An 11,940-nucleotide genomic window follows, 5' to 3' on the forward strand; every position below is an offset into this window, starting at 1 on the left:
TGCCTCTGGTCCACTCACACACTTGTCTGCCTGACACCAGCAGATATCTGAGCTTTTCCACAATATCCCATTTCCTGCTCTCCCAGTTCTACTGTGGTCAGTGTCCTGACTGACCCTGATGAAGCCTGGCCTGCCAGAGCTTTCCTCTTGCACCATGGCAACCTCTATGTCTCCATCTCCACAGCACTGAAGTGTGGTAGACTTACGCGCTAATAAGATTCCAAAGTTGGCGGTATGGTAATGTACTTGTGTAATTGATCTGCAGCTGTGGATTTGGAGAAAAACCTCTGACATTCACTCACTCGTGTATGACATATAATAGAAAATTTCTCCTGACTTAGAAACTATAAGACCACAGTTATCTGAATGAGGTTAGAGCTGGCGGAAAGATCCCAAAAAGTCATTTAACTCCTTTGGGTTCAAGTTTCTCATGAAAAAAAAAAAGATTAAAGCAATCTAATCATTGTTGTATCTCCATTTTTCAACTCTCTGTATTTGCTTTACATTGAGGCCTCAGTAATAGTAGGATCATAAAATGGTTGTCATATTAGTGCTCAGGGCAGGAAACTGCATCTGTCTTTGGCTTCTCCAAAACCAGAACCATCCCTTTCTCCTCCAAAGCATCTCACCGTGAGAGGCTCACATGCTGTATAACCACAGACTCAAAGTTGGGTTTCTGTCTGTTTCCATGCATGTTTGTTTAACAGAAGATATCTGTGTTGGTGGTGAAAGTGTTCCACTGGTAGGAATAAGGAACGATACTTTCCGCAGTTCTAGCAAAAGGAGCTCAAGGCAATGCAATGACAACACTGTGATTTCTTTTATGAAAATTATCGACTTGCGATCCTTTGTACCCACAGATGACCTAATCGGCTCCATGTAAAATGTGTGTGTGTGTGTGTGCTTTATAAAAATAATAGTGTTTTGTAATAAATATACATGCTCTCCAAACCCTAGAGAATAGAGAGCATTTGTGTGTGTGTTCTAGTTAGGTCACAGCCTTCAGAACCACACAGTACACTCATATAGAAAAGAAGGGTTGATTACAATAAACTGACACCTGGCTATAGTAAAAAGAAGAGGAATCAGTGTGAAGGTCACCAGGAATCAAGCCCAAAAGACTGCAAGTGATTACAATCAGATACTATGAATTTGCCCTTAAGATCCAGAGGCAAATAATAAAGGATAATGAAAAATAAATCATTGAGCCGTGTAATACAAAACAAACTTGAATACATCAGTTGTTGTGTGTACATATAAAATAGCACAGAAGTTCTCTCAGCATCAGACAAATGAGAATAGAAGGAGAAAGAAGGGATGTGAGGGCACGTCAAAATCCTGCTATGATTTGTCATGAAAATTTAGATGATTAAATCTCTACATCTAATTGCACCCTGCTCATGTCTATAAAGCAGAAACTATGTGCAGACTTTGGGAGAAAATATGAGACACCACAATTATAGATGCCTATGCTTTCTGGTCTGAGGTGGAGCGCAAGTTAAGAAATAGAAGATGAGCAATGTAAACCAGAAAGGTCTAGATTGAACACAAATTCTGACGGGAAAAGACACACGCTCTGCGAGAATACATGGAACACGCACAAACGTCGCCCCCACACAGAGTAAAAGAAAAAGGAAGCCTCCGCGATTAAAGAGCTCTTTCGAGGACAACGGAATGCCACCATAGCCAGAAAGGATCATCTCTTTCAAAAGCCTTTGTACCTGCCCGCTAAAATAAACAATACAGGCAGCCCTTGAAACAAGTAGATGAAGAACAAATTTCAAAGAGCTATGAGAAAACTAAAAAAAGAAATGAAAGATAAAACGGAGTGCGCCAATAAAGACAAAACAGCGAGACAGAAAACGAACAGACCCGTGACTAACTCAACAAGTCCTTTGAAGGGACTGCTCACCAGAACAGACAAACGACGGAAGCCGCCACGCCACCCCACCCCAACCCGTTTTATTAAGGAGAAGGGTCAAAAACCAAATGAAAAGGAACAATTGGGAAATCACTACCAAAGAAAATCATTTTTGTTTTCAAATTTTGAATTTCACGGAACAACTTATCATTATTAGATTTTTTAAATGTGGCTCTTGTTTTAAGACGGGATCTCATTGTGTCCCAGGCTGGCCTCAAACTCTATGTAGCTGAGGATGCCCTTGGTCTGGGTCTACAAAGTGCTGGAGTTCCCCTAGCCTGTGCCACCTTACCTAGATAGTGAGATGCGGGACAAACTCCGGGCCTCATGCATGCTAAGCCAGCACTCCTCTGCTAAGCTCTCCCCGGTCCTATGTAATCAATACATCTTTTGATATTGGCGGGGGGAGGGGAGAAACTTTAATACCCTGTTTAGTCAAGGATGGATTTGAACTTGTAATCCTCCTGCATCTGGCTTCAGGGTGCCTGAATTAAAGGTGTGCGCCACTGCGCCGGATTTATGACAGGTTTGAAATGGAACCCAGGGTTCTACTCTAAAATTGAGCTACATCTCAGGCTCCATTTAAAAATTTAGAATGAAAAATACTCTTTATAGGAAAATATAACTTGCCAGTGTAACCACAAATATAGAAGAACAATCTAAAGTGTTCATTTTCTACTGAAAAAAAAAAAATAAAAATTTAAACCTCTTCCCTAGGCATGCTTGCAATCCCAACACATGGGAAACTGAGACAGTAATATTGCATAGTTTGAATCTAACCAGGGCTTTGCAGCAAAACACTCACTATCTCTGTGCAGAAAGGATGAAAATGTTCCTCAACCAAATGTTTTAATAGTAATTTATACTTAATCTTGAATATTAGATAACTCAATCATAAGTAAGATTGTCTAGAAAACTGAAAGAGAAAAGGTATTAATTCATTTTCAGAAATGAGTATAACGTCAAGACCAAACTGTGAGAATAAATTGTGCTTGAATTTTCTAAATGATCTGGATTTATAAAATTGATGCAATTAAATTAAATACTAAATAGTACATTAAAAATAGCATGTCGTGACCAGGAAGAATTGTGATATCAATGTAAAATGGTTTTATATTTTAAAATTCTTTAACATAATTTATTATATTAATAGATTCAAAAAATGCAATAGCATCTCCACAAGTAGCAAAATCAGGGGGCGATATTAAACTCATAGCCCCCTCCCCATGAGACAATAATCAACAGATATTTCTCAGGCTATTAAAACATATTTTAGCTTAGAGTTTCCAGCTAGCGGGAAGCATTGGACGAGTCCTCCACAGAGTCGCAAACGAGGGAAAGATGCTTGTTATTTTGACTGCTACTTAATGTTGTTTTAGAGGTGTTACAAACATAGCTTAACAAGAGCAAGTACACAATTTAAGAAAAAGAATATAGTGGAAATAAATCCACTGAAGAATATATCTGTGTAGCTGGAAAAACAGCAATAAAAGAGTCAGTGGGGAAAGTACTGCAAACAAAGAGACAATTTAGATATTGGAAGAACATAAAATATTCTAATTAATAACCTCCAGCAAGAAAAAAAACAGAGAACACAATGATCATTATATTATATTATATTATATTATATTATATTATATATGTGGTAGTTGTGCTCTATAACAAGACCATAAATACAGAACTATTATTCCTATCAGGAATGCAGATTTAATTTCTCACAAGTCTCTGCTAACATTCTTGTCAACTAAATACCATTTTCCGTGTCTATGTTTGTGCCAGTTTCCTTGGGAAACAAGCCATCTTCACCACCACTGAAACCTGGTTCTCCCACATAACCCTTCTCCTGCATAGCTCTCAGCGGGTATTTAATTTTTTTTCTTTTGCATCTGCAGTCTCTTGCTAGTAGAGCCTGCCTCCTTCGCCTTTAGTGCTCAGCATTTCCCGGAAACACGTGAGGCAGCCAGTGCTATCCAAGAAAGGGTTGACAATTTCTTGATCCTGAGAAATGGGACTTCTCGGTTCATAACTTTCCGTCGTGGAACAACGCTTTCTAGCATGCTGCTTTTCAAACAGTTAGCAGTCATTTCATGAATCCACACACACAGCCACTTGTTGCTATTAGGAGCGCGGACAGTAATGTTTCAGCCCGTCATGCTTGCCCAGCATCATAAACAGAGGCGTAACCAACAAAATAAACTACCAAGTGTTATCGCTTATAAAGAAGTGGCGATGGCGGGGACCGATCCCACGAGGGGCAGCTGTGGTAATGGGGCAGGCCACCCGGAGGCCTCTGCGGGTCCCCTTGGTGGGTGGGAGACCAATGCAGTGGGAGACAGATACATCATGCAGAGAGAGAGTTTGAGTATAGAGTTAATTTAGTAAATTTAGCTAATTTAGTATAGTTAATTTATGGGGAGGGGAGAAGGAAAAGGGGGAGAAAGAGGGGAGACGGGAGAGAGGCAGAAGCTACCTCTCAGAAATACAGAGAGAGAGGGAGAGGGAGAGGGAGAGGGAGAGGGAGAGAGAGAGAGAGAGAGAGAGAGAGAGAGAGAGAGAGAGAGAGAGAGAGAGAGAGAGAGAGGAAAGTGCTGTGATTACCGCGTTAGAGGCTACAAATACATTTCGGAGAGAAGGTGGATATTGTAAATAGGGAGTCCGGAACAAATGAGTGTCGACTGTATTTCAGATAAAAAACCAGCAGAAGAAGGCAGACACCATTCCAAATATAAGTTTCACACTGACATAAAGGAACCAAATTGAAGGCGAATGGTGAAGGGCCCACGCTCTTGCCCAGACTCTTGTTTAAGACAGTCCTGCAGCCATGGCAGGTTGAAGAAAGGACCCAGCAGGGTATAGGCCCCTGACTCAGCATGGTGGCAGGATGTGCCCCTGACCTTGCCCTGGTTACTGGAAAAACCACAAGATGTCCCCATATGGTGAAGAACCAATCAGAAATTAGGCTAGCAGGCTCCAGAGGGGCTTTACAGGTAAAGATGGAGTGTGGTAACCATAGCAACCTCCATCAGATAGATGTAGCAGCTATACTGTAGCTGTATCTAACCAATCAGTTTAGGATAGATACCCCCAGCCCCGAGGTACACCAATCCTGAGTCTGCTACTATGCACCTCGCAGACCCCCTGACTCCCCTCACCTACCCCACCCCATGCTCTACCCCTAATAAATGCCCCTGCCCTGGTGCTGCTGGGATCTCTTCTGCTACACTGCTGCTGCATTGGGTGGACAGAAGACCTGAATTCGAACACGCAATAAAAAGACTCTTCGCTTTTGCATCGGATCTGATCTCTTGGTGGTCTCTGGGAGTCCAGATTCTTGGTGCACCATTGTCATCCAACTGAATAGAAAATTGGACCAAATATTAAAACAAACATTTTATGCGTAAAGATATATGGAGCCAAAATAAAGAAATTGAAAATTTCATAAAATACGAAGCATGTGTGAATCTTATACAAAGACATCATCAAGGAAGCTGAAGATAAAGAGGGTGCTTTAAAGTGATGAAGGCCCTGATAAGATGTCCCAATGGGTGAAGGTGCTTGGTGCCAAGCCTGAGACCTGACATTGATCCTCAGGACATATGATGGAAGATGAGAACTGACTCCCAGTAGTCGTCCACTGATGACCACGTGAGTGCCGTCATATGCACACACACAATTAATTAAATACAAAATAAATTAATTAAACACAGTTTAGGTAACAAAGGACCTCTTAGTGTCACCATTCAGGGGAGAAGAATGGGAGGCTTGAGAGAACCTAGATGAATAATTGTTGTAGGTTGTGCTCCTGATGGCATGATTTGGAAGATGCCAAGTGAGGTCCAACTCAGGCTGGAGCCTAAATCTGAAACAGAGAAGCATGTTAGTCTTGGTGAGGATGGAGGTACAGAGTTCTAAGAGTCAGGAAAATGGCAGGTGACGTGGGATTCCCCTCTGTATGTTGTGAATATGTTTTATCATCGTTGGTTAATAAAGAAGCTTATTTGGCCTGTGGTAGGGCAGAATAGAGCTATAGAGGAAAACTAAATTGAATGCTGGGAAAAAGAAGGCAGAGCCGGGGAGATGCCATGTAGCCACCAAGGGAGACAGATACCCTGGAATCTTACCAGTAAACCACAAGCCTCATGGTAAAATACAAAATAATAGGGAATGGGTTAACTTAAGATGCAAGAGTTAGTTAATAAGAAGCCTGAGTTAATAGACCAAGCAGCATTTGAATTAATGCCCTTTCTGTGTGATTTTTTTTTTTTTAGGTCTTGGCAACCGTGAAATCAATTAGCAGCCTCCTACTACAAAAAAGGAGGAAAAATGTCCCCACTCTCTGTAACAAGACTGCACATCTCTACAGATCATACAATGAAAATATACTGTACCAAGCTTTGTGTCCAATAAAGCTGACAATGAGATGAATAGAAAAATTCCTTTAAAAATAATAGTAAAATAAACATATAAAACATAAAAAAAACCTTAATATCTCTCCATTTTGGAAATTAGATATCTCACATTAAAACTTTCTCAAAAAATATCTTCAGGTCCCGAGGCCTTCACAGGTGAAATCTTCTAAACAGTTTTTTAAAAAGAAAAAAGAAATTACATTGATTCTTCAAAACATGTAAAAAGGAAGGAATACTTCCTATTTCATTTTATAATACCAGGATAATTTTCAAATAAACACTCTCAGAAGGATTTTACCTGAAAGGAAACCAGCATGGGGCTAAGGGACATAGATGAAAACCCGCTATCCAAAACATGAGAGACTCAAACCCAGCAATGTGTGAGAGGAACAGCAGAACACTGACAATTGTGGCTTAGAGGGAGTCTGTGAACCACCCTGGACAGCCTTGCAATGCATCACAAAAGCTTTGAAATGTCTCCCATTAACAGACGTAGAAGGAATGCTCGTACGGCTGTCTCAATCAATACAGTGAACTCATTCGTTGACATAAAAAGAGCATTTACAATCGTTGCAAATTTAAATGAAAATAAATCAAGTATAAAATAATGTAATAAAAACAATAGTACTAAAAAGGTTTTGACTGTCTAGCGAGAAACAAAGAAATAGAAAAAGACTAGCCTATCTAAATGGAAAGGGGGAAGCGGTCTGTGAAACTAATTGAGTCGGGAAATAATTATTTCAATAAGAATTAAGATAAAAAGAGAGTGCTAAAATAAATGAACAAGTGTATTTGAAAATTTAGATGAAATTTGTAAAACATTTAAGATAATGTATTTTTTTTTGATATTACACTAGTAGATAATTTAAAACGAAAACCCGAGAGTAAACCATTTTTATAGATTAAACGGAAGTATCATTTAATCTATGAACTATACCATGCAGTCGGGATATAGGTCAGTGGTGGAGTACCTGGCCACCATGTTTGAGCACGGGGTTTGATCCCCAGACCACAGCAAACAAACAAACTAACAAACAAAAACTACTTCATAAGAAAGGCACCAGGTCCAAATACTTTCCTAGTCAAGGATTCTCAAATTTTCAATGAGTAAGAAATTATGAGCTGTGCAAATTGTTTTAGGGTCAGTTTTTAAAAAGAATATCTTAAATATTATAACTATAAGTGTTGCATATAACATTGACAAAAAGCTTGACAAAGAGGAGAAAATAAAGAAAATCTCATGGATATATTTCACTAATGAATACTGATTTTAAGTGGAATTCAACAGCAAGTGGGAAGCACTAACAATACACCAAGATCAGCTGTGGCTTATTTCAAGATTCTGAGGGTGGTTCACAATTAGGAAATCTGCTAAAGTCATTTGCTGATCACAAAGCAAAACAAAAAAGTTTTGTCATTAACTTCATATCCAGTACATCAACCTTTGATAAAAATTACCATCAGTTCTCCATAAAATGTGAGTAAAACGGAATTACTGCATTCTGTACTTACGCTAAACCCTCAAAAGAAACAAATATTGGCCAAAGTGTGAACAGCTGTAGTGCTCACGGTTGTATAAGGTGGGACTTAGGGAAACGATTGGGGGTTTTGTTAGATGTTTAAGCATCTACCTTATGAAAACTAAGAATAAATAAATAATCTAACTAACTCTCAATAGGATACTGGCTAAAGCTATACACACAAGATGGAGAACTAAATAACCATAACATGGGATGGCAACAAGATGGTTCCGCAGGTAAAGGCACGTACTTGCCAACAAGGCTGAAGACCTAGGTACCATTCCCAGAAAGCACCTTGTGATAGAAGAGACAAGTTGTCCTCTGACCACCACAGGTATACCATGACACACGCTTTCCCTACCCCCTATACACACAAGAAATGAATGTAAAACAAGATTCCCCATGGTTTTCTTTATAGCCAAAACCTGGAAACAACCTGAAGTCCAATAATAGTAGAGAAGAGAAAAATGCATATGTTCACATAATGGGATACTGCAGGGCAAAAACCACATACAACACAAATAAATCTAACAAATGCTGTGTCACAGAAAGAAGCTAAGCACAAAACGGCAAGCATTGTGTGATTCTACTTATATAGAGTTTAAGAGTCGTCCAACGTACACAGCGGCTTGGCAGTAGCTTAGTGGTCGCCTCTGAGGTTAGGGATTTGAATGGAAAATGGGAATCAGAATGTTTTCTGAAATCATGGGGTAACTGGAGGGAAAAGATAATAGTGATTTGCCTAAGTATGAGCAGAAACCAGGGGCAGAGTCCAACTTAACAGCCTGTTCTCCCCAGACAACAGGGGACACCCTGATTTGAAGCTTTTGTCGGTTTTCATGGTGTTTGCCTGTCCCTGTGGCAGCCCAAGACAACATACAACAGGACAGAAAAAAAAGTGACAAATAAATTGTGGTTCTGAGTAGAGTAGCTGAAACTTCACAGTGAGGGGCATAGTGACGGAAAAACCCAGATTTCCCAGTGGCGCGGTGATTCTGTACTAAGTACCATGCTTCAACAATTATGCATGTTGGAGTGTTAGAAAGGCAAGTGGCTCACAGATGTAGGACCCTTTAGTTATGCTTTAAAAATTTCTGTAACTCTTGATCTTGCTTGACCTCTAGGCTTTATTGCTTGTAGAAGTGGAGAACTCCCTTATCTGGCAAGTTTTGAACCCAACACAGAGAACCTTCAAATTTGGATTGTTAATTTGTGTAATTTAAATCATAGCCATCATTTACATAAAATGACTATAGGCATAATTTATGGTGAAAAATATATGTGTTTTAAGTTTTAAAATAATAAAGTGTAAATGCAAGGAAAGGTTACAAAACAGAACAAATAATTATGATATTGTATGACACTATAGAAAACAAAATATAACAGATAATTACGGTGCCATGTGATGATACAGTATTTCGCCAATCCAAATGTTAAGAGTTAAGTGCATAGAACAGGTATTCAATCCCCTTCTCTTCCCTTTTCTTCACTCCCAGAAGTAAAGTGATTCTCAAATTAGTGTTGATGTTTCCCAAATACAATTTACGTGCAAGCTGCCTATATGTAGTATAAAGCAAATAACATACAAAATACCATGTGTTTTGAAAGTCTATCTGAATTGTAGCCATTTTAGCTAATTTATTCTGCCACGCTGGATATAAAACCCAGAGACTCAGGCCTGGTAGGTAAGTACTTGAAAATGACCTATACCCCGATTAGAGCATCTTACTTTAACTGACTTTTGGAAGCATTTGCTGTTTTAAAATTTATGCCATATTTTAAAATATTTATTCATTGTGATTCTTACATGTCTAAATCTTTTTCATGGTATAGATTATTGCCTTACGGGACTAAATCAGTTTATTCTACAACTGAAGGCATCTCGGTTAGTAAGAACACCACAATTATAAATACTGAAAAGGTGCATATTTAAGATTGGACAGAGTAGGTATCAACCAGAAAATGGATAATGTGTCAGAAATTATTAATCTTCAGCCTCTTAAGTCTAATAACTTCAGGGATTTTATATTCCACTTAAGATGCATGATATAACAACTCTTTACGTTAATAGCAAAAGGAAAATATCTAAGAGAAAAGTATCAAAGACAGTCAACAGAGAATGCATATAATATGAAAATGAAGTGGCGTCACTAGAAGCCAGACAAATGCACATTGAAAAACGATGCCATTCACTCCAAGGAGACTGGCAGCGTTTGAATACGTCAAAGGCAGAAGGCGTGGTTAGAAAGCAGGACCTCTAAAAACAACTGAGGGTAATTTGAGGCATTTTGTGTATGTTTGAGTGCTTTAAATGTCTCATAATACGCTTCAGAACAAAGAAAACAGGGAAGGAGAGAGGAAGGGAGAGAGGGAGGGAGGGAGGGAGGGAGGGAGGGAGGGAGGGAGGGAGGGAGGAGGCTAAAGAGCCTCGAAGGTTTCCATGTTCCTAGCTTATAGTAAAATATCCAGGATAGCCAAGTGCTGCTAATAATAATCCACGGATTTTACAGGTTAAACTTTTGCTACCTCAGTTCCTCTCATCGGCGTAAATGGCCTCCCAGTATTATGAGAGCTTCCGCAGCCTGCATTTCACGGAGCACCCTAGAGTTGTTACTGATTCAATATTTTAGCTCATCTGTTCAGCCCGCTGCAACTTCTCTTACCATCTTTTCATTTCTTAGAGGCCTTTGGCCTAGGTCACAGCCATTCACATCTTTTTCACCCACCTTTGTAGGCAGAGGCTGCTTATTTGTTTCCCGGCTGACTAGACCCAAAATAATTGCCCAGAAACTGTATGAGTTACAACATGGCTTGTGATTTACCTGTAAGGTTCTGTCTATCATCTGTCTCTTTTGGCGGCTGCTACATTACATCTCCTTGACTCTGTCTACTCTCTCAACATTTCCGGTCAGATTTCCTGCCTGGCTTTACTCTGTTAAGCCACTGGCCAAAAGTAGCTTCTTTATTAACCAATGGCAATAAAACATATTTATAGTATGCATCACCTCCCACATCACACCTCCATTCTTTCTTCTTTTCTCTCTCTCTCTCTCCCTCTCTCTCTCTCTCTCTCTCTCTCTCTCTCTCTCTCTCTCTCTCCTCTCTCCTGGGGGAAAAAAAAGGTTAATTCTGAAACGCAAGACAAGCTTTAGTCTGGAAGTCTGGAAGGCAGTTCAATAACTCCATTGAAAAATGGTGACTTGGACTGAGAAAGCAAAAGTGTTGAAGTGAGGTCAGAAGCAGCAGGGACGGTTCTAAAGAGATGCTGTGGATGCTAAGAGGGAGAGGAATCTTGGGTTTCTGGCTCAGCATCTAAATGCCACCATGCTCTGAAGAGTAAATTCTTAACAAGGAGCAATGTTCACGGCTGAGGAAACAGTGGGTTTGGCTTGGGTACAGGAAAGAAATGATACCCAACTTCTACTTCCGCCTCATAAGAACCTAAGGTGTGTGTGTGGTGGGGGCGGGTGGGGGGGTTCTATTGTGTCATGAAGGGATTGTCAAGCAAGATGCATTATAATGGACCAAGAGATAAGAAAGTGAGGAACAAAGAACAATTGTACACCACTGTGATCTTTAATGATTGAGCAGGAAGAAAAGAGGTGAGGGCACCATAAAGTTTATTTGTAAAAAGGATGTCTGTGCATAGTCTGATAGAAACATGGATGGATCTTAAAACTATGTTTGATTAGTGATGGAAAAATTAAACTAATTGGTCAGTTTTTAAAATGGGAAAGTGGCAGATTAGCAGAGCCAATGGGTATTTGTTGACTGAATTCGTCATGGTAGATTTAAGATGAGAGGAAGGCAACAAATAGATGTGTCCCCTAGCTTCAGCAGTCCTCATACAAAGGGTGAATCAGGAAAGGTAAGGTTAAAAATAAAACTGTACTTGCCCCTTTACAACAGAGAGAATGGGGAGATAAGAATAACACAGAATTGAGCCCATTGGTACTAAGAGATAGTAATGATCAGTGATTGCTAATTCCTGTTTTTTTTTTTAATGGTAGTGTTTGTGTGTTTCCTTTCTTTGGGGTTTGCTGGTGGGAGGTTATCTGTGGCCAATGTTTTTAGGTACAACTAATTTCCT

Source organism: Microtus pennsylvanicus, chromosome 9 (genome assembly GCF_037038515.1).
Source record: "Microtus pennsylvanicus isolate mMicPen1 chromosome 9, mMicPen1.hap1, whole genome shotgun sequence".
In the NCBI taxonomy this organism is placed as follows: domain Eukaryota; kingdom Metazoa; phylum Chordata; class Mammalia; order Rodentia; family Cricetidae; genus Microtus; species Microtus pennsylvanicus.